We start from the raw sequence: 22,441 nt of genomic DNA on the forward strand, positions 1-22,441 counted from the left end.
ACAGTCCACCAACTACACCTAAACTAACAGTACTGTAGACTTGGTACAGTCCACCAACTACACCCCATCTAACAGTACTGTAGACTTGGTACAGTCCATCAACTACACCCCAACTAACAGTACTGTAGACTTGGTACAGTCCACCAACTACACTCCAACTAACAGTACGGTAGACTTGGTACAGTCCACCAACTACACTCCAACTAACAGTACTGTAGACTTGTTACAGTCCACCAACTAACAGTACTGTAGACTTGGTACAGTCCACCAACTAACAGTACTGTAGACTTGGTACAGTCCACCAACTAACAGTACTGTAGACTTGGTACAGTCCACCAACTACACCCCAACTAACAGTACTGTAGACTTGGTACAGTCCACCAACTACACCCCAACTAACAGTACTGTAGACTTGGTACAGTCCACCAACTACACTCCAACTAACAGTACTGTAGACTTGTTACAGTCCACCAACTAACAGTACTGTAGACTTGGTACAGTCCACCAACTAACAGTACTGTAGACTTGGTACAGTCCACCAACTACACCCCAACTAACAGTACTGTAGACTTGGTACAGTCCACCAACTACACCCCAACTAACAGTACTGTAGACTTGGTACAGTCCACCAACTACACCCCAACTAACAGTACTGTAGACTTGGTACAGTCCACCAACTACACCCCAACTAACAGTACTGTAGACTTAGTACAGTCCACCAACTACACCTAAACTAACAGTACTGTAGACTTGGTACAGTCTACCAACTACACCCCAACTAACAGTACTGTAGACTTGGTACAGTCCACCAACTACACCCCAACTAACAGTACTGTAGACTTGGTACAGTCCACCAACTACACCCCAACTAACAGTACTGTAGACTTGGTACAGTCCACCAACTACACCCCAACTAACAGTACTGTAGACTTGGTACAGTCCACCAACTACACCCCAACTAACAGTACTGTAGACTTGGTACAGTCCACCAACTACACCCCAACTAACAGTACTGTAGACTTGGTACAGTCCACCAACTACACCCCAACTAACAGTACTGTAGACTTGGTACAGTCCACCAACTACACCCCAACTAACAGTACTGTAGACTTGGTACAGTCCACCAACTACACCCCAACTAACAGTACTGTAGACTTAGTACAGTCCACCAACTACACCTAAACTAACAGTACTGTAGACTTGGTACAGTAGACTTGGTACAGTCCACCAACTACAACCGACTAGAACTAGTGTCTGTTGTCAACACAGCAGTTGATGTGGTTAAATACGTGAACACTGACAATGATGATTGTCTCTTATGCTAACATACATCTTTGTCACTTCTCCTCTTCTGTGCATCACTAATAATGTGGAAAACATTTAAAAACAAGTTGGGAGTCAATAGTTCACCGAGTTCATTGACAACTGAACAGTTTGATGTTCATTCCCTTAAAAAGACAACAGTGGAGTATTGCAGCAGATTTCTGAAGCAGAGCCTCATCTGCCATCCAGGGCACCTGATTCAGCTGAGTCTAGTGGGTGAAGCCTCCAGAGGAGGAAATCAGAGTTTATCATCGTTCAGATCCAGCTATCGGAAAGGAGGGGAGGAAGAGGAAGGTGGTGGAGGAGAAGGAAGAGGGGAGGTGGTGGAGGAGGAAGAGGGGAGGTGGTGGAGGAGAAGGGGGAGGAGGAGGAAGAGGGGAGGTGGTGGAGGAGGAAGAGGGGAGGTGGTGGAGGAAAAGGGGGAGGAGGAGGAAAAGGGGAGGTGGTGGAGGAGGAAGAGGGGAGGTGGTGGAGGAAAAGGGGGAGGAGGAGGAAAAGGGGAGGTGGTGGAGGAGAAGGGGAGGAGGAGGAGGAAGAGGGGAGGTGGTGGAGGAGAAGGGGGAGGAGGAGGAAGAGGGGAGGTGGTGGAGGAGAAGGGGGAGGAGGAGGGGAGGTGGTGGAGGAGAAGGGGAGGAGGAGGAAGAGGGGAGGTGGTGGAGGAGAAGGGGGAGGAGGAGGAAGAGGGGAGGTGGTGGAGGAGAAGGGGGCGGAGGAGGAGGAGGAGGAAGAGGGGAGGTGGTGGAGGAGGAAGAGGGGAGGTGGTGGAGGAAAAGGGGGCGGAGGAGGAGGAGGAAGAGGGGAGGTGGTGGAGGAGGAAGAGGGGAGGTGGTGGTGGAGGAGGGGGAGGAAGAGGGGAAGTGCTGGAGGAGGAGGGGGAGGAGGAGGAAGACGGGAGGTGGTGGTGGAGGAGGGGGAGGAGGAGGAAGATGGGAGGTGGTGGAGGAAGACGGGAGGGGGAAGGGGAGGAGGAGGAAGACGGGAGGTGGTGGTGGAGGAGGGGGAGGAGGAAGGGAGGAGGTGGGGAGGAGGAAGGGAGGAGGGGGAGGAGGAAGACGGGAGGTGGTGGTGGAGGAGGAAGACGGGAGGTGGTGGTGGAGGAGGAGGAAGACAGGAGGTGGTGGAGGAGGAGGGGGAGGAGGAAGGGGGAGGTGGTGGAGGAGGAGGGGGAGGAGGAGGAAGGGGGAGGTGGTGGAGGAGGAGGGGGAGGAGGAGGAAGGGGAGGAGGGGGTGGGAGGAGGAAGGGGAGGTGGTGGAGGAAGAGGAAGACGGGAGGTGGTGGTGGAGGAGGAGGAAGACGGGAGGTGGTGGTGGAGGAGGAGGAAGACGGGAGGTGGTGGTGGAGGAGGAGGAAGACGGGAGGTGGTGGAGGAGGAGGGGGTGGTGGAGGAGGAAGACGGGAGGTGGTGGTGGAGGAGGAGGAAGACGGGAGGTGGTGGTGGAGGAGGAGGAAGACGGGAGGTGGTGGAAGAGGTGGTGTTTAGCCGAAGGACCCATTATAAAGAAGGCAGAGGGAGACTTTGAAGCAGCTAGCGGAGCTGTCGGTAAATAAAACATGGGGAGATCTCAGGGAATAAACGCAGGGCACCTATTGAAGCACCTGCAAGGCGGCACAGTACTATATGATTAATCTCTGCCCGACTGTCATATTCAGGTAGATAACTGGTGCTGCAGGAGAGGGATGCTTTGTGAGAGACTACAGCCTCATTCTGCTATCTCTGACAGGGAGGGAGAGAGAGAGAAAGTGAGGGGGAGGGGGGGAGGTAAAGAGAGGGAGGAGAGAGAAGGGGTGAAGGGAGAGAGAGGGAAAGAGAGGAGGGGTAGAGGAGAGAGAGGGAAAGAGAGGAGGGGTAGAGGAGAGAGAGGGAAAGAGAAGGGGTGAAGGGAGAGAGAGGGAAAGAGAGGATGGGGTAGAGGAGAGGGGTGAAGAGGGGTAAAGAGGGAGAGACTACAAAAGGGGGGAAGCGAGGGAGAACAAGGGGGGTGAGAGATAGAGGAGAGTGGCCCCCTCAGTCTGCCTCTTCTCCTCCCCCGTCCGCCCTCTTTTTCCTTAGATCCCTGATGGTGCCGGCATTAGCAGCAGACTTGTTAACTAAACCTCACATTTAGCCAGGAGGGACGCCACTGCAGTAGACTTGTTAACTAAACTTCATATTTGGCCAGGAGGGACGACACTGAAACTGCAGTGTTTGAATTAATAAAAGACTAAAGAAGAGATTTAAGAGAATGTGGAATTTTAGCTCTTCACAGATGAAAGTTCTGCTAACACAGTGATTCTCTGCTGTCTGGATAAAAGACGGGGGAGACTTTTCTAACAGGGGCTGAAAGAATCTTAAATAATGTTGAGTTAACGTTCTTAATATCTGTGAGAGACTGCAAGGATATCGCCAATAAGGTTTTGGAAAGACCAGAAGAACAGCACAAGAAATGTCTGCAAATGAGAAGGAATATTCTTTCTCTTCCCTTCTCCTCCCTTCAACTCTTTTACTATTTGATCAGGGGAAGTTCAACTTAAGTTTAGATAAACAAACACCATATAAAACACCATAGTAACAGACACTGAGACTAAACACCATAGTAACAGACACTGAGACTAAACACCATAGTAACAGACACTGAGACTAAACACCATATTACAGACACTGAGACTAAACACCATAGTAACAGACACTGAGACTAAAAACCATATTACAGACACTGAGACTAAACACCATAGTAACAGACACTGAGACTAAACACCATAGTAACAGACACTGAGACTAAACACCATAGTAACAGACACTGAGACTAAACACCATAGTAACAGACACTGAGACTAAACACCATATTACAGACACTGAGACTAAACACCATAGTAACAGACACTGAGACTAAGCACCATAGTAACAGACACTGAGACTAAAAACCATATTACAGACACAGACTAAAAACCATATTACAGACACTGAGAGTAAACACCATATTACAGACACTGAGACTAAACACCATATTACAGACACTGAGACTAAAAACCATAGTAAGACACTGAGACTAAACACCATATTACAGACACTGCGACTAAACACCATATTACAGACACTGAGACGAAACACCATATTACAGACACTGAGACGAAACACCATAGTAACAGACACTGAGACTAAACACCATATTACAGACACTGAGACTAAACACCATATTACAGACACTGAGACTAAACACCATATTACAGACACTGAGACTAAACACCATATTACAGACACTGAGACGAAACACCATAGTAACAGACACTGAGACTAAACACCATATTACAGACACTGAGACTAAAAACCATATTACAGACACTGAGACTAAACACCATAGTAACAGACACTGAGACTAAACACCATAGTAACAGACACTGAGACTAAAAAACATATTAACAGACACGGAGACAGAATGGTGAGCTCAATAGTTTAGACTACATGCTGGGAGACGGCAGTTCAAGACCCACAAGGGACATGACACTGTCAATATTCCTTACAATACTATCGGGTCTTGATAATGTGAAACATTCCACACATTATGATCATGTCCTTCTCCTCCCACTAACAACCCATGATATTGAACCACACTGAGATGAGTTGTCAGCTTCCTCTGTCTCTAATGTGGATCCATCCTGGCGTACACATCATCCAGAGAGCAGCTTCCTCTGTCTCTAATGTGGATCCATCCTGGCGTACACATCGTCCAGAGAGCAGCTTCCTCTGTCTCTAATGTGGATCCATCCTGACGTACACATCGTCCAGAGAGCAGCTTCCTCTGTCTCTAATGTGGATCCATCCTGACGTACACATCGTCCAGAGAGCAGCTTCCTGTCTCTAAAGTGGATCCATCCTGACATACACATCCAGGACTTCTATTTAGAAACTATTTATCGCCCAGATTACTAACTATATACCCTGAAAACTATATACCATATATACTATATATACTGTATACCCTATATATTATATACCCTGAAAACTATATACTGTATACCCTATATACTATATACCCTGAAAATGATATACCCTATATACTATATATACCCTATATACTATATACCCTGAAAACTATATACCCTATATACTGTATACCCTACATACTATATACCCTGAAAACTCTATACCCTTTAAACTGTATACCCTGAAAACTATATACTATATATACTGTATACCCTATATACTATATAGCCTATACACTACACACTATATACTATATACTGTATAAACTGTATACCCTATACTATATACTGTATACCCTATATACTGTATACCCTAGACTATATACCCTATATACTATATAGCCTATACACTACACACTATACTCTATATACTGTATGCCCCACATACTCTATATACTGTATACCCTATATACTATATACTGTATACCCTAGATACTATATAGCCTATACACTACACACTATATACTGTATACCCTACATACTATATAGCCTATACAATACACACTATATACTGTATACCCTATATACTCTATATACTGTATACCCTATATACTATATAGCCTATACACTACACACTATATACTCTATACCCTATATACTATATAGCCTATACACTACACACTATATACTGTATACTATATAGCCTATACAATACACACTATATACTGTATACCCTATATACTCTATATACTGTATACCCTATATACTATATAGCCTATACACTACACACTATATACTCTATACCCTATATACTATATAGCCTATACACTACACACTATATACTCTATATACTGTATACCCTACATACTATATAGCCTATACAATACACACTATATACTCTATATACTGTATACCCTATATACTCTATATACTGCATACCCTATATACTATATAGCCTATACACTACACACTATATACTATATATACTGTATACCCTACATACTATATAGCCTATACACTACACACTATATACTGTATACCCTACATACTATATAGCCTATACACTACACACAATAGACTCTATATACTGTATACCCGATATACTATATAGCCTATACACTACACACTATATACTCTATATACTGTATACCCTACATACTATATAGCCTATACACTACACACTATATACTCTATATACTGTATACCCTATATACTCTATATACTGTATACCCTATATAGCCTATACACTACACACTATATACTGTATACCCTACATACTATATAGCCTATACACTACACACTATATACTCTATATACTGTATACCCTACATACTACACACACTATATACTGTATACCCTATATACTCTATATACTGTATACCTTATATACTATATAGCCTATACACTACACACTATATACTCTATAAACTGTATACCCTATACTCTATATACTGTATACCCTATATACTATATAGCCTATACACTACACACTATATACTCTAAATACTGTATACCCTACATACTATATAGCCTATACACTACACACTATATACTGTATACCCTATATACTATATAGCCTATACACTACACACTATATACTCTATATACTGTATACCCTACATACTATATAGCCTATACACTACACACAATATACTCTATATACTGTATACCCTATACTCTATATACTGTATACCCTATATACTATATAGCCTATACACTACACACTTTATACTCTATAAACTGTATACCCTATACTCTATATACTGTATACCCTATATAACCAATATACTGTATTCCCTATACACTGTACACCCTATACCCCTATACTCTACATCCTACACCCTATACCTTATATACTCTATATCCTCTACCCTATAAACTATATCCTATACCCTAGTCTCTAGACCCTACACCCTACACTCTATATACTGTATACCCTATAACAATATACTGTATTCCCTCTACTGTATAGCCTATACTCTACATCCTGTATACCCTATATACTATATATTTAATACCCTATACTCTATATACTGTGTACCCAATACCCTATACACCCTATATACCATATACCCTATATACTGTATATCCTATTTTATTTAATTTATTTAATTTAACCTTTATTTAACCAGGAAGGGCTCCTTGAGATTTAATCTCTCTTTTCAAGAGCACCCTGGCCAAGATAGGCAGCACCAAGTCATTACAAAAAAATTAGACAGACAACATGAAAAACTACAAGTAATCTAGTAAAAACCATTGAATTCACAAGAGTATAAAACAGCTAATTAAAAACATTGACAGGTCAGGGAATCAGCCTCAAAATCCTTCATCAGTGATTTAAAAACACCAATCGGGACAAGTTCTTCCAGTTTAAAAGTATTTTGTAAGGCGTTCCAAGACGATGGCGCAGAGCACATAAAAACCCTTTTACCAAATTCAGTTTGGGACATTTGGAACAGTTAGCAGGATAAAGTCCAGCGAACGAAGAGAGTACCCACCACATCTCTGAACAAAATAAAAAGGTAGTAAACCCAAAATGGCTTTGTAAATAAAAGTATACCAGTGACTGAGCCTACGAGTGACTAGAGAAGACCAGCCAACCCTAATGTACAAAGTGCAGTGGTGCGTAAGGGTTTTGCAGTTTAAAATAAATCTCAAAGTGCCATGGTAAATGGTTTCTATAGATCTCAAACACTGAGCGGAAGCATTCACATATAAAATATCCCCATAGTCTAGTAAAGGCATAAATGTAGCTGATACTAGCCTCCTCCTGGCTTCAAAAGAAAAACAGGCCTTATTCCTAAAACAAAATCCCAATTTCAGCTCATTATTTTTGTAAGTTGTTGAATATGTAATTTAAAAGAGAGGCCGTCATCAATTAAAATTCCAAGACATTTATATGCAGTATAAACTGTTTACCCTGCACTGTATACCATATATCCTATACTCTATATCCCATACCATATACTCTCTATACTCTGCATACTGGATACCCTATACCTGTTATACACTATATCCTATACACCCTCCCTATATACCCTATACCTGTTATACACTATATCCTATACACCCTCCCTATATACCCTATACCTGTTATACACTATATCCTATACACCCTCCCTATATACCCTATACCTGTTATACACTATATCCTATACACCCTCCCTATATACCCTATACCTGTTATACACTATATCCTATACACCCTCCCTATATACCCTATACCTGTTATACACTATATCCTATACACCCTCCCTATATACACTATATCCTATACACCCTCCCTATATACCCTATACCTGTTATACACTATATCCTATACACCCTCCCTATATACCCTATACCTGTTATACACTATATCCTATACACCCTCCCTATATACCCTATACCTGTTATACACTATATCCTATACACCTCCCTATATACCCTATACCTGTTATACAAATATCCTTACACCCTCCCTATATACCCTATACCTGTTATACACTATATCCTATACACCCTCCCTATATACCCTATACCTGTTATACACTATATCCTATATACCCTCCCTATATACCCTATACCTGTTATACACTATATCCTATACACCCTCCCTATATACCCTATACCTGTTATACACTATATCCTATACACCCTCCCTATATACCCTATACCTGTTATACACTATATCCTATACACCCTCCCTATATACCCTATACCTGTTATACACTATATCCTATACACCCTCCCTATATACCCTATACCTGTTATACACTATATCCTATACACCCTCCCTATATACCCTATACCTGTTATACACTATATCCTATACACCCTCCCTATATACCCTATACCTGTTATACACTATATCCTATACACCCTCCCTATATACCCTATACCTGTTATACACTATATCCTATACACCCTCCCTATATACCCTATACCTGTTATACACTATATCCTATACACCCTCCCTATATACCCTATACCTGTTATACACTATATCCTATACACCCTCCCTATATACCCTATACCTGTTATACACTATATCCTATACACCCTCCCTATATACCCTATACCTGTTATACACTATATCCTATACACCCTCCCTATATACCCTATACCTGTTATACACTATATCCTATACACCCTCCCTATATACCCTATACCTGTTATACACTATATCCTATACACCCTCCCTATATACCCTATACCTGTTATACACTATATCCTATACACCCTCCCTATATACCCTATACCTGTTATACACTATATCCTATACACCCTCCCTATATACCCTATACCTGTTATACACTATATCCTATACACCCTCCCTATATACCCTATACCTGTTATACACTATATCCTATACACCCTCCCTATATACCCTATACCTGTTATACACTATATCCTATACACCCTCCCTATATACCCTATACCTGTTATACACTATATCCTATACACCCTCCCTATATACCCTATACCTATCCTATTATACACTATATCCTATACACCCTCCCTATATACCCTATACCTGTTATACACTATATCCTATACACCCTCCCTATATACCCTATACCTGTTATACACTATATCCTATACACCCTCCCTATATACCCTATACCTGTTATACACTATATCCTATACACCCTCCCTATATACCCTATACCTGTTATACACTATATCCTATACACCCTCCCTATATACCCTATACCTGTTATACACTATATCCTATACACCCTCCCTATATACCCTATACCTGTTATACACTATATCCTATACACCCTCCCTATATACCCTATACCTGTTATACACTATATCCTATACACCCTCCCTATATACCCTATACCTGTTATACACTATATCCTATACACCCTCCCTATATACCCTATACCTGTTATACACTATATCCTATACACCCTCCCTATATACCCTATACCCAATAATATATACCCTATACCTGTTATACACTATATCCTATACACCCTCCCTATATACCCTATACCTGTTATACACTATATCCTATACACCCTCCCTATATACCCTATACCTGTTATACACTATATCCTATACACCCTCCCTATATACCCTATACCTGTTATACACTATATCCTATACACCCTCCCTATATACCCTATACCTGTTATACACTATATCCTATACACCCTCCCTATATACCCTATACCTGTTATACACTATATCCTATACACCCTCCCTATATACCCTATACCTGTTATACACTATATCCTATATACCCTCCCTATATACCCTATACCTGTTATACACTATATCCTATATACCCTCCCTATATACCCTATACCTGTTATACACTATATCCTATACACCCTCCCTATATACCCTATACCTGTTATACACTATATCCTATACACCCTCCCTATATACCCTATACCTGTTATACACTATATCCTATACACCCTCCCTATATACCCTATACCCAATAATATATACCCTTTACTCTATATGCCAAACATCCTTGTACTCATACTGGATACCCTATACCCTATATACTGTACACCCTGCTCAATATACTCTATACCCTCCCTATATACTCAATAGCTCATAATCTATACCCTTTAATCTGTACTCTAAACACCCTACACTCTATACCCTACACTCTAAACATCCAAGTCCATACTGTATACTCTATACACTAAACATCCTATACTCCATACTGTATACCCTATACCTTAAACACTAAAACATCCTATACTCCATACCCTAGACTCTATTACCTATACATTCTATACACTCTTTACTCCATACACCCTATACTCTATACCCTCCCTATATACTCTATACCTTGTAATCTATACCCTATATCATATACACTAAACATTGTACACACCATACTGTATACCCTACACTCTAAACCCTAAACCCTATACACCCAGTACTTCATGCTGTATACCCTATACACTATATACCCTATACGCTAAACATCATATACTCTATACCCTATACACTATAGTCTATACTCTAAACATCATATACTCTATACCCTATACACTATATACCCTATACACTAATCATATACTCTATACCCTATACACTATATCGTCTATACCCTAAACATCATATACTCTATACCCTAATCATATACTCTATACCCTAAACATCATATAATCTATACCCTACACCCTCTATACCCTCTACACCCTATACATACCCTAGACTCTATACCCTCTACACCCTATATATCCCCTAGAATCTATACCCTAGACTCTAGACCCTAGACTCTAGACCCTAGACTCAGTACACTATATCCCCTATACCCTACACCCTAGAGTCTATATCCTACACCCTATATACTCTATACCCTAGACCCTATAGTCTATATCCTACACCCTATATACTCTGTACCCTAGACCCTACACTATATCCTCTATACCCTATATCCTATACTCTTAGTGACTGCTTGAGATACACAGTACGCCTCCTCCACACAACAGATACTATATTCACAAACAAAGAACACAGTACCGATCTGCCCCCGAGGAGAAACAAACTGCAGTCCTCGGTCTGTCCCCTGACAGAGTAGGGGGAACTGCATGGCCTTTCTGAATGTACCCATGTGTGAGTGTGTGTGTGTGTGTGTGTGTGTGTGTGTGTGTACGTACAACAGAGAGAATTGCAAGGAATTTCTGAATTTACCCATATTTGATAATGTACTTCAGGCAGAATTCAAAGCGTACATTAATGATAGAGGTGGATTAGAGCTGGGAGACTAGAGCTGGGAGACTAGAGCTGGGAGACTAGAGCTGGGAGACTAGAGCTGGGAGACTAGAGCTGGGAGACTAGAGCTGGGACACTAGAGCTGGGAGACTAGAGCTGGGAGACTAGAGCTGGGAGACTAGAGCTGGGAGACTAGAGCTGGGACACTAGAGCTGGGAGACACAGACTAGAGCTGGGAGACTAGAGTTGGGAGACTAGAGCTGGGAGACACAGACTAGAGCTGGGAGACTAGAGCTGGGAGACTAGAGCTGGGAGACTAGAGCTGGGAGACTAGAGCTGGGAGACACAGACTAGAGCTGGGAGACTAGAGCTGGGAGACTAGAGCTGGGAGACTAGAGTTGGGAGACTAGAGCTGGGAGACACAGACTAGAGCTGGGAGACTAGAGCTGGGAGACTAGAGCTGGGAGACTAGAGCTGGGAGACTAGAGCTGGGAGACACAGACTAGAGCTGGGAGACTAGAGCTGGGAGACTAGAGCTGGGAGACTAGAGCTGGGAGACTAGAGCTGGGAGAAGGGAGCTGGGAGACTAGAGCTGGGAGACACAGACTAGAGCTGGGAGACTAGAGTTGGGAAACTAGAGCTGGGAGACACAGACTAGAGCTGGGAGACTAGAGCTGGGAGACTAGAGCTGGGAGACTAGAGCTGGGAGACTAGAGCTGGGAGACTAGAGCTGGGAGACACAGACTAGAGCTGGGAGACTAGAGCTGGGAGACTAGAGCTGGGAGACTAGAGTTGGGAGACTAGAGCTGGGAGACACAGACTAGAGCTGGGAGACACAGACTAGAGCTGGGAGACTAGAGTTGGGAGACTAGAGCTGGGAGACACAGACTAGAGCTGGGACACTAGAGCTGGGAGACTAGAGCTGGGAGACTAGAGCTGGGAGACTAGAGCTGGGAGACACAGACTAGAGCTGGGAGACTAGAGTTGGGAAACTAGAGCTGGGAGACACAGACTAGAGCTGGGAGACTAGAGCTGGGAGACTAGAGCTGGGAGACTAGAGCTGGGACACTAGAGCTGGGAGACACAGACTAGAGCTGGGAGCCTAGAGCTGGGAGACACAGACTAGAGCTGGGAGCCTAGAGCTGGGAGACACAGACTAGAGCTGGGAGACTAAATCAAATCAAATCAAATTTATTTATATAGCCCTTCGTACATCAGCTGATATCTCAAAGTGCTGTACAGAAACCCAGCCTAAAACCCCAAACAGCAAGCAATGCAGGTGTAGAAGCACGGCAATGCAGGTGCAGACTAGACTAGAGCTGGGAGACACAGACTAGAGCTGGGAGACTAGAGCTGGGAGACTAGAGCTGGGAGACACAGACTAGAGCTGGGAGACTAGAGCTGGGAGACTAGAACTGGGAGACACAGACTAGAGCTGGGAGCCTAGGGAGCTGAGCTGGGAGACACAGACTAGAGTTGGGAGACTAGAGCTGGGAGACACAGACTAGACTAGAGCTGGGAGACTATAGCTGGGAGACAGACTAGAGCTGGGAGACTAGAGCTGGGAGACTAGACTAGAGCTGGGAGACACAGACTAGAGCTGGGAGACTAGAGCTGGGAGACACAGACTAGAGCTGGGAGACTAGAGCTGGGAGACACAGACTAGAGCTGGGAGACACAGACTAGAGCTGGGAGACACAGACTAGAGCTGGGAGACTAGAGCTGGGAGAGCTAGACTAGAGCTGGGAGATAGACTAGAGCTGGGAGACTAGAGCTGGGAGACACAGACTAGAGCTGGGAGACTAGAGCTGGGAGACACAGACTAGAGTTGGGAGACTAGAGCTGAGACTAGAGCTGGGAGACTAGAGCTGGGAGACAGACTAGAGTTGGGAGACTAGAGCTGGGAGACTAGAGCTGGGAGACACAGACTAGAGTTGGGAGACTAGAGCTGGGAGACTAGAGCTGGGAGACTAGAGCTGGGAGACACAGACTAGAGCTGGGAGACTAGAGTTGGGAGACTAGAGCTGGGAGACACAGACTAGAGCTGGGAGACTAGAGCTGGGAGACTAGAGCTGGGACACTAGAGCTGGGAGACACAGACTAGAGCTGGGAGACTAGAGCTGGGAGACTAGAGCTGGGAGACTAGAGCTGGGAGACACAGACTAGAGCTGGACTAGAGCTGGGAGACTAGAGCTGGGAGACTAGAGCTGGGAGACTAGAGCTGGGAGACTAGAGCAGACTAGAGCTGGGAGACTAGAGCTGGGAGACACAGACTAGAGCTGGGAGACACAGACTAGAGCTGGGAGACTAGAGCTGGGAGACACAGACTAGAGCTGGGAGACTAGAGCTGGGAGACACAGACTAGAGCTGGGAGACTAGAGCTGGGAGACACAGACTAGAGCTGGGAGACTAGAGCTGGGAGACACAGACTAGAGCTGGGAGACTAGAGCTGGGAGACACAGACTAGAGCTGGGAGACTAGAGCTGGGAGACACAGACTAGAGCTGGGAGACTAGAGCTGGGAGACACAGACTAGAGCTGGGAGACTAGAGCTGGGAGACTAGAGCTGGGAGACTAGAGCTGGGAGACTAGAGCTGGGAGACTAGAGCTGGGAGACTAGACTAGAGCTGGGAGACACAGACTAGAGCTGGGAGACTAGAGCTGGGAGACTAGAGCTGGGAGACTAGAGCTGGGAGACAGACTAGCTGGGAGACACAGACTAGAGCTGGGAGACTAGAGCTGGGAGACACAGACTAGAGCTGGGAGACACAGACTAGAGCTGGGAGACACAGACTAGAGCTGGGAGACACAGAGACTAGAGCTGGGAGACAGAGCTGGGAGACTAGAGCTGGGAGACACAGACTAGAGCTGGGAGACTAGAGCTGGGAGACACAGACTAGAGCTGGGAGACTAGAGCTAGAGCTGGGAGACAGACTAGAGCTGGGAGACTAGAGCTGGGAGACACAGACTAGAGCTGGGAGACTAGAGCTGGGAGACACAGACTAGAGCTGGGAGACTAGAGCTGGGAGACTAGAGCTGGGAGACTAGAGCTGGGAGACACAGACTAGGGGGAGACTGGGAGACTAGAGCTGGAGAGAGACTAGAGCTGGGAGACTAGAGCTAGAGCTGGGAGACTAGAGCTGGGACAGAGCACTAGAGCTGGGAGACTAGAGCTGGGAGACTAGAGCTGGGAGACTAGAGCTGGGAGACTAGAGCTGGGAGACACAGACTAGAGCTGGGAGACTAGAGCTGGGAGACTAGAGCTGGGAGACTAGAGCTGGGAGACACAGACTAGAGCTGGGAGACTAGAGCTGGGAGACACAGACTAGAGAGACTAGAGCTGGGAGACTAGAGCTGGGAGACACAGACTAGAGCTGGGAGACTAGAGTTGGGAGACTAGAGCTGGGAGACACAGACTAGAGCTGGGAGACTAGAGCTGGGAGACTAGAGCTGGGAGACTAGAGCTGGGAGACTAGAGCTGGGAGACACAGACTAGAGCTGGGAGACTAGAGCTGGGAGACTAGAGCTGGGAGACACAGACTAGAGCTGGGAGACTAGAGCTGGGAGACACAGACTAGAGCTGGGAGACTAGAGCTGGGAGACTAGAGCTGGGAGACACAGACTAGAGCTGGGAGCCTAGAGCTGGGAGACACAGACTAGAGTTGGGAGACTGGGAGACTAGAGCTGGGAGACACAGACTAGAGTTGGGAGACTAGAGCTGGGAGACACAGACTAGAGCTGGGAGACTAGACTACAGCTGGGAGACACAGACTAGAGTTGGGAGACTAGAGCTGGGAGACACAGACTAGAGCTGGGAGACTAGAGCTGGGAGACACAGACTAGAGCTGGGAGACTAGAGCTGGGAGACACAGACTAGAGCTGGGAGACTAGACTAGAGCTGGGAGACAGACTAGAGCTGGGAGACTAGAGCTGGGAGACACAGACTAGAGCTGGGAGACTAGAGCTGGGAGACACAGACTAGAGTTGGGAGACTAGAGCTGGGAGACTAGAGCTGGGAGACACAGACTAGAGCTGGGAGACTAGAGCTGGGAGACCGAGACTAGAGCTGGGACACTAGAGCTGGGAGACTAGAGCTGGGAGACACAGACTAGAGTTGGGAGACTAGAGCTGGGAGACGCAGACTAGAGCTGGGAGACTAGAGCTGGGAGACTAAAGCTGGGAGACTAGAGCTGGGAGACTAGAGCTGGGAGACACAGACTAGAGCTGGGAGACACAGACTAGAGCTGGGAGACTAGAGCTGGGAGACACAGACTAGAGCTGGGAGACTAGACTAGAGCTGAGAGACACAGACTAGAGCTGGGAGACACAGACTAGAGCTGGGAGACTAGAGCTGGGAGACACAGACTAGAGCTGGGAGACTAGACTAGAGCTGGGAGACACAGACTAGAGCTGGGAGACTAGAGCTGGGAGACACAGACTAGAGTTGGGAGACTAGAGCTGGGAGACACAAACTAGAGCTGGGAGACTAGAGCTGGGAGACAAGAGCTGGGAGACAAGAGCTGGGAGACACAGACTAGAGCTGGGAGACTAGACTAGAGCTGGGAGAGACAGACTAGAGTTGGGAGACTAGAGCTGCGAGACTAGAGCTGGGAGACACAGACTAGAGTTGGGAGACTAGAGCTGGGAGAAACTAGAGCTGGGAGACTAGAGCTGGGAGACACAGACTAGAGCTGGGAGACTAGAGCTGGGAGACACAGACTAGAGTTGGGAGACTAGAGCTGGGAGACTAGAGCTGGGAGACACAGACTAGAGATGGGAGACTAGAGCTGGGAGACACAGACTAGAGCTGGGAGACACAGACTAGAGCTGGGAGACTAGAGCTGGGAGACAGACTAGAGCTGGGAGACACAGACTAGAGCTGGGAGACTAGAGCTGGGAGACTAGAGCTGGGAGACACAGAATAGAGTTGGGAGACTAGAGCTGGGAGACAGACTAGAGCTGGGAGACGCAGACTAGAGCTGGGAGACTAGAGCTGGGAGACTAAAGCTGGGAGACTAAAGCTGGGAGACTGGAGCTGGGAGACTAGAGCTGGAAGATGCAGACTAGAGCTGGGAGACTAGACCTGGGAGACTAGAGGTGGGAGACTAGAGCTGGGAGACTAGAGCTGCTGAGACTAGAGCTGCGAGACTAGAGCTGCGAGACTAGAGCTGGGAGACTAGAGGTGGGAGACTAGAGGTGGGAGACTAGAGGTGGGAGACTAGTGTTGGGAGACTAGTGTTGGGAGACTAGTGTTGGGAGACTAGAGCTGGGAGACTAGAGCTGGGAGATGCAGACTAGAGCTGGGAGACATAGACTAGAGCTGGGAGACATAGACTAGAGCTGGGAGAAATAGACTAGAGCTGGGAGAAATAGACTAGAGCTGTGAGACAACAGCTGGAGGATGCAGACTAGAGCTGGGAGACGCAGACTAGAGCTGGAAGACTAGAGCTGGGAAACTAGAGCTGGGAGACGCAGACTAGAGTTGGGAGACACAGACTAGAGCTGGGAGACACAGACTAGAGCTGGGAGACACAGACTAGAGCTGGGAGACACAGACTAGAGCTGGGAGACGAGCAGACTAGAGCTGGGAGACGAGACTAGAGCTGGGAGACAGACTAGAGCTGGGAGACACAGACTAGAGCTGGGAGACACAGACTAGAGCTGGGAGACAGACTAGAGCTGGGAGACTAGAGCTGGGAGACAGACTAGAGCTGGGAGAGCTGGGACACAGACTAGAGCTGGGAGACACAGACTAGAGCTGGGAGACACAGACTAGAGCTGGGAGACACAGACTGGAGCTGGGAGACACAGACTGGAGAGCTGGGAGACAGACTAGACTAGAGCTGGGAGACAGAGACTAGAGCTGGGAGACATAGACTAGAGCTGGGAGACATAGACTAGAGCTGGGAGACACAGACTAGAGCTGGGAGACACAGACTAGAGCTGGGAGACACAGACTAGAGCTGGGAGACACAGACTAGAGCTGGGAGACACAGACTAGAGCTGGGAGACACAGACTAGAGCTGGGAGACTAGACTGGGAGAGACTAGAGCTGGGAGACTAGACTAGAGCTGGGAGATAGACTAGAGCTGGGAGACTAGAGCTGGGAGACACAGACTAGAGCTGGGAGACTAGAGCTGGGAGACAGACTAGACTAGAGCTGGGAGACTAGAGCTGGGAGACTAGAGCTGGGAGACACAGACTAGAGTTGGGAGACTAGAGCTGGGAGACTAGAGCTGGGAGACTAGAGCTGGGAGACTAGAGCTGGGACACTAGAGCTGGGAGACTAGAGCTGGGAGACTAGAGCTGGGACACTAGAGCTGGGACACTAGAGCTGGGAGACACAGACTAGAGCTGGGAGACTAGAGTTGGGAGACTAGAGCTGGGAGACACAGACTAGAGCTGGGAGACTAGAGCTGGGAGACTAGAGCTGGGACACTAGAGCTGGGAGACACAGACTAGAGCTGGGAGACTAGAGCTGCTAGAGACTAGAGCTGGGAGACTAGAGCTGGGAGACACAGACTAGAGCTGGGAGACTAGAGTTGGGAGACAGAGCAGACTAGAGCTGGGAGACTACAGACTAGAGCTGGGAGACTAGAGCTGGGAGACACAGACTAGAGCTGGGAGACTAGAGCAGACTAGAGCTGGGAGACACAGACTAGAGCTGGGAGACTAGAGCTGGGAGACACAGACTAGAGCTGGGAGACTAGAGCTGGGAGACTAGAGCTGGGAGACACAGACTAGAGCTGGGAGACTAGAGCTGGGAGACACAGACTAGAGCTGGGAGACTAGAGCTGGGAGACACAGACTAGAGCTGGGGGAGACTAGAGCTGGGAGACTAGAGCTGGGAGACTAGACTAGAGCTGGGAGACACAGACTAGAGTTGGGAGACTAGAGCTGGGAGACACAGACTAGAGCTGGGAGACTAGAGCTGGGAGACTAGGGAGCTGGGACACTAGAGCTGGGAGACACAGACTAGAGCTGGGAGAGACTAGAGCTGGGAGACTAGAGCTGGGAGACACAGACTAGAGCTGGGAGACTAGAGCTGGGAGACTAGAGCTGGGACACTAGAGCTGGGAGACACAGACTAGAGCTGGGAGACTAGAGCTGGGAGACTAGAGCTGGGAGACTAGAGCTGGGAGACTGGGAGACAGACTAGAGCTGGGGAGACTAGAGTTGGGAGACTAGAGCTGGGAGACACAGACTAGAGCTGGGAGACTAGAGCTGGGAGACTAGAGCTGGGAGACTAGAGCTGGGAGACTAGAGCTGGGAGACACAGACTAGAGCTGGGAGACTAGAGCTGGGAGACTAGAGCTGGGAGACACAGACTAGAGCTGGGAGACTAGAGCTGGGAGACACAGACTAGAGCTGGGAGACTAGAGCTGGGAGACTAGAGCTGGGAGACACAGACTAGAGCTGGGAGACCTAGGGAGCTGGGAGACACAGACTAGAGCTGGGAGACTAGAGCTGGGAGACACAGACTAGAGTTGGGAGACTAGAGCTGGGAGACACAGACTAGAGCTGGGAGACTAGAGCTGGGAGACAGCTGGGAGACACAGACTAGAGCTGGGAGACTAGAGCTGGGAGACACAGACTAGAGCTGGGAGACTAGAGCTGGGAGACACAGACTAGAGCTGGGAGACTAGAGCTGGGAGACACAGACTAGAGCTGGGAGACTAGACTAGAGCTGGGAGACAGACTAGAGCTGGGAGACTAGAGCTGGGAGACACAGACTAGAGCTGGGAGACTAGAGCTGGGAGACAGACTAGAGCTGGGAGACTAGAGCTGGGAGACTAGAGCTGGGAGACACAGACTAGAGCTGGGAGACTAGAGCTGGGAGACCGAGACTAGAGCTGGGACACTAGAGCTGGGAGACTAGAGCTGGGAGACACAGACTAGAGTTGGGAGACTAGAGCTGGGAGACACAGACTAGAGCTGGGAGACTAGAGCTGGGAGACTAAAGCTGGGAGACTAGAGCTGGGAGACTAGAGCTGGGAGACACAGACTAGAGCTGGGAGACACAGACTAGAGCTGGGAGACTAGAGCTGGGAGACACAGACTAGAGCTGGGAGACTAGACTAGAGCTGGAGACAGAGACTAGAGCTGGGAGACACAGACTAGAGCTGGGAGACTAGAGCTGGGAGACACAGACTAGAGCTGGGAGACTAGACTAGAGCTGGGAGACACAGACTAGAGCTGGGAGACTAGAGCTGGGAGACACAGACTAGAGTTGGGAGACTAGAGCTGGGAGACACAAACTAGAGCTGGGAGACTAGAGCTGGGAGACAAGAGCTGGGAGACACAGACTAGAGCTGGGAGACTAGACTAGAGCTGGGAGAGACAGACTAGAGCTGGGAGACTAGAGCTGCGAGACTAGAGCTGGGAGACACAGACTAGAGTTGGGAGACTAGAGCTGGGAGAAACTAGAGCTGGGAGACTAGAGCTGGGAGACACAGACTAGAGCTGGGAGACTAGAGCTGGGAGACTAGAGCAGACAGACTAGAGTTGGGAGACTAGAGCTGGGAGACTAGAGCTGGGAGACACAGACTAGAGATGGGAGACTAGAGCTGGGAGACACAGACTAGAGCTGGGAGACACAGACTAGAGCTGGGAGACTAGAGCTGGGAGAGACAGACTAGAGCTGGGAGACACAGACTAGAGCTGGGAGACTAGAGCTGGGAGACTAGAGCTGGGAGACACAGAATAGAGTTGGGAGACTAGAGCTGGGAGACAGACTAGAGCTGGGAGACGCAGACTAGAGCTGGGAGACTAGAGCTGGGAGACTAAAGCTGGGAGACTGGAGCTGGGAGACTAGAGCTGGAAGATGCAGACTAGAGCTGGGAGACTAGAGGTGGGAGACTAGAGGTGGGAGACTAGACCTGGGAGACACAGACTACAGCTGGGAGACTAGAGCTGCGAGACTAGAGCTGAGCTGAGACTAGAGCTGGGAGACTAGAGGTGGGAGACTAGAGGTGGGAGACTAGAGCTGGGAGACTAGTGTTGGGAGACTAGTGTTGGGAGACTAGTGTTGGGAGACTAGAGCTGGGAGACTAGAGCTGGGAGATGCAGACTAGAGCTGGGAGACATAGACTAGAGCTGGGAGACATAGACTAGAGCTGGGAGAAATAGACTAGAGCTGGGAGAAATAGACTAGAGCTGTGAGACAACAGCTGGAGGATGCAGACTAGAGCTGGGAGACGACTAGAGCTGGAAGACTAGAGCTGGGAAACTAGAGCTGGGAGACGCAGACTAGAGTTGGGAGACACAGACTGAGCTGGGAGACACAGACTAGAGCTGGGAGACACAGACTAGAGCTGGGAGACACAGACTAGAGCTGGGAGACGCAGACTAGAGCTGGGAGACGCAGACTAGAGCTGGGAGACAGACTAGAGCTGGGAGACACAGACTAGAGCTGGGAGACACAGACAGACTAGAGCTGGGAGACAGACTAGAGCTGGGAGACTAGAGCTGGGAGACAGACTAGAGCTGGGAGACACAGACTAGAGCTGGGAGACACAGACTAGAGCTGGGAGACACAGACTAGAGCTGGGAGACACAGACTGGAGCTGGGAGACACAGACTGGAGCTGGGAGACACAGACTAGAGCTGGGAGACACAGACTAGAGCTGGGAGACACAGACTAGAGCTGGGAGACACAGACTAGAGCTGGGAGACAGACTAGGGGAGACACAGACTGAGCTGGGAGACTGGAGCTGGGAGACACAGAGACACAGACTGGAGCTGGGAGACAGACTAGAGCTGGGAGACACAGACTAGAGCTGGGAGATGCAGACTAGAGCTGGGAGACATAGACTAGAGCTGGGAGACAGACTAGAGCTGGGAGAAATAGACTAGAGCTGTGAGACAACAGCTGGAGGAGCAGACTAGAGCTGGGAGACTAGAGCTGGGAGACGCAGACTAGAGTTGGGAGACACAGACTAGAGCTGGGAGACACAGACTAGAGCTGGGAGACACAGACTAGAGCTGGGAGACACAGACTAGAGCTGGGAGACACAGACTAGAGCTGGGAGACACAGACTAGAGCTGGGAGACACAGACTAGAGCTGGGAGACTAGAGCTGGAGCTGGGAGACTAGAGCTGGTAGACTAGAGCTGGGAGACACAGACTAGAGTTGGGAGACTAGAGCTGGGAGACACAGACTAGAGCTGGGAGACTAGAGCTGGGAGACTAGAGCTGGGAGACACAGACTAGAGCTGGGAGACTAGAGCTGGGAGACTAGAGCTGGGAGACTAGAGCTGGGAGACTAGAGCTGGGAGAGAAGAGCTGGGAGACTAGAGCTGGGACACAGACTAGAGCTGGGAGAGTAGAGCTGGGAGACTAGAGCTGGGACACAGACTAGAGCTGGGAGACTAGAGCTGGGACACAGACTAGAGCTGGGAGAGTAGAGCTGGGAGAATAGATCTGGGAGACACAAACTAGTGTCTACCTATACTGTCTTCAAAATCACACAAACCAAATAAGACAATGTCATGATGGAGGTGTTACGTACCAGCATAGAGTTCTCTCTCTCAGAGGTGTTACG

At 47.7% G+C, this 22,441-nt stretch overlaps 1 protein-coding gene across 1 annotated transcript in view; it reads right to left on the reverse strand.

The window, feature by feature from the left end:
- The window catches only part of gbe1b (glucan (1,4-alpha-), branching enzyme 1b), a 376,893-nt gene that overhangs the window by 40,703 nt on the left and 313,749 nt on the right, over window positions 1-22,441 (reverse strand). The window lies entirely within an intron of this gene.

The sequence above is a fragment of the Oncorhynchus tshawytscha genome, linkage group LG13 (genome assembly GCF_018296145.1).
Source record: "Oncorhynchus tshawytscha isolate Ot180627B linkage group LG13, Otsh_v2.0, whole genome shotgun sequence".
In the NCBI taxonomy this organism is placed as follows: domain Eukaryota; kingdom Metazoa; phylum Chordata; class Actinopteri; order Salmoniformes; family Salmonidae; genus Oncorhynchus; species Oncorhynchus tshawytscha.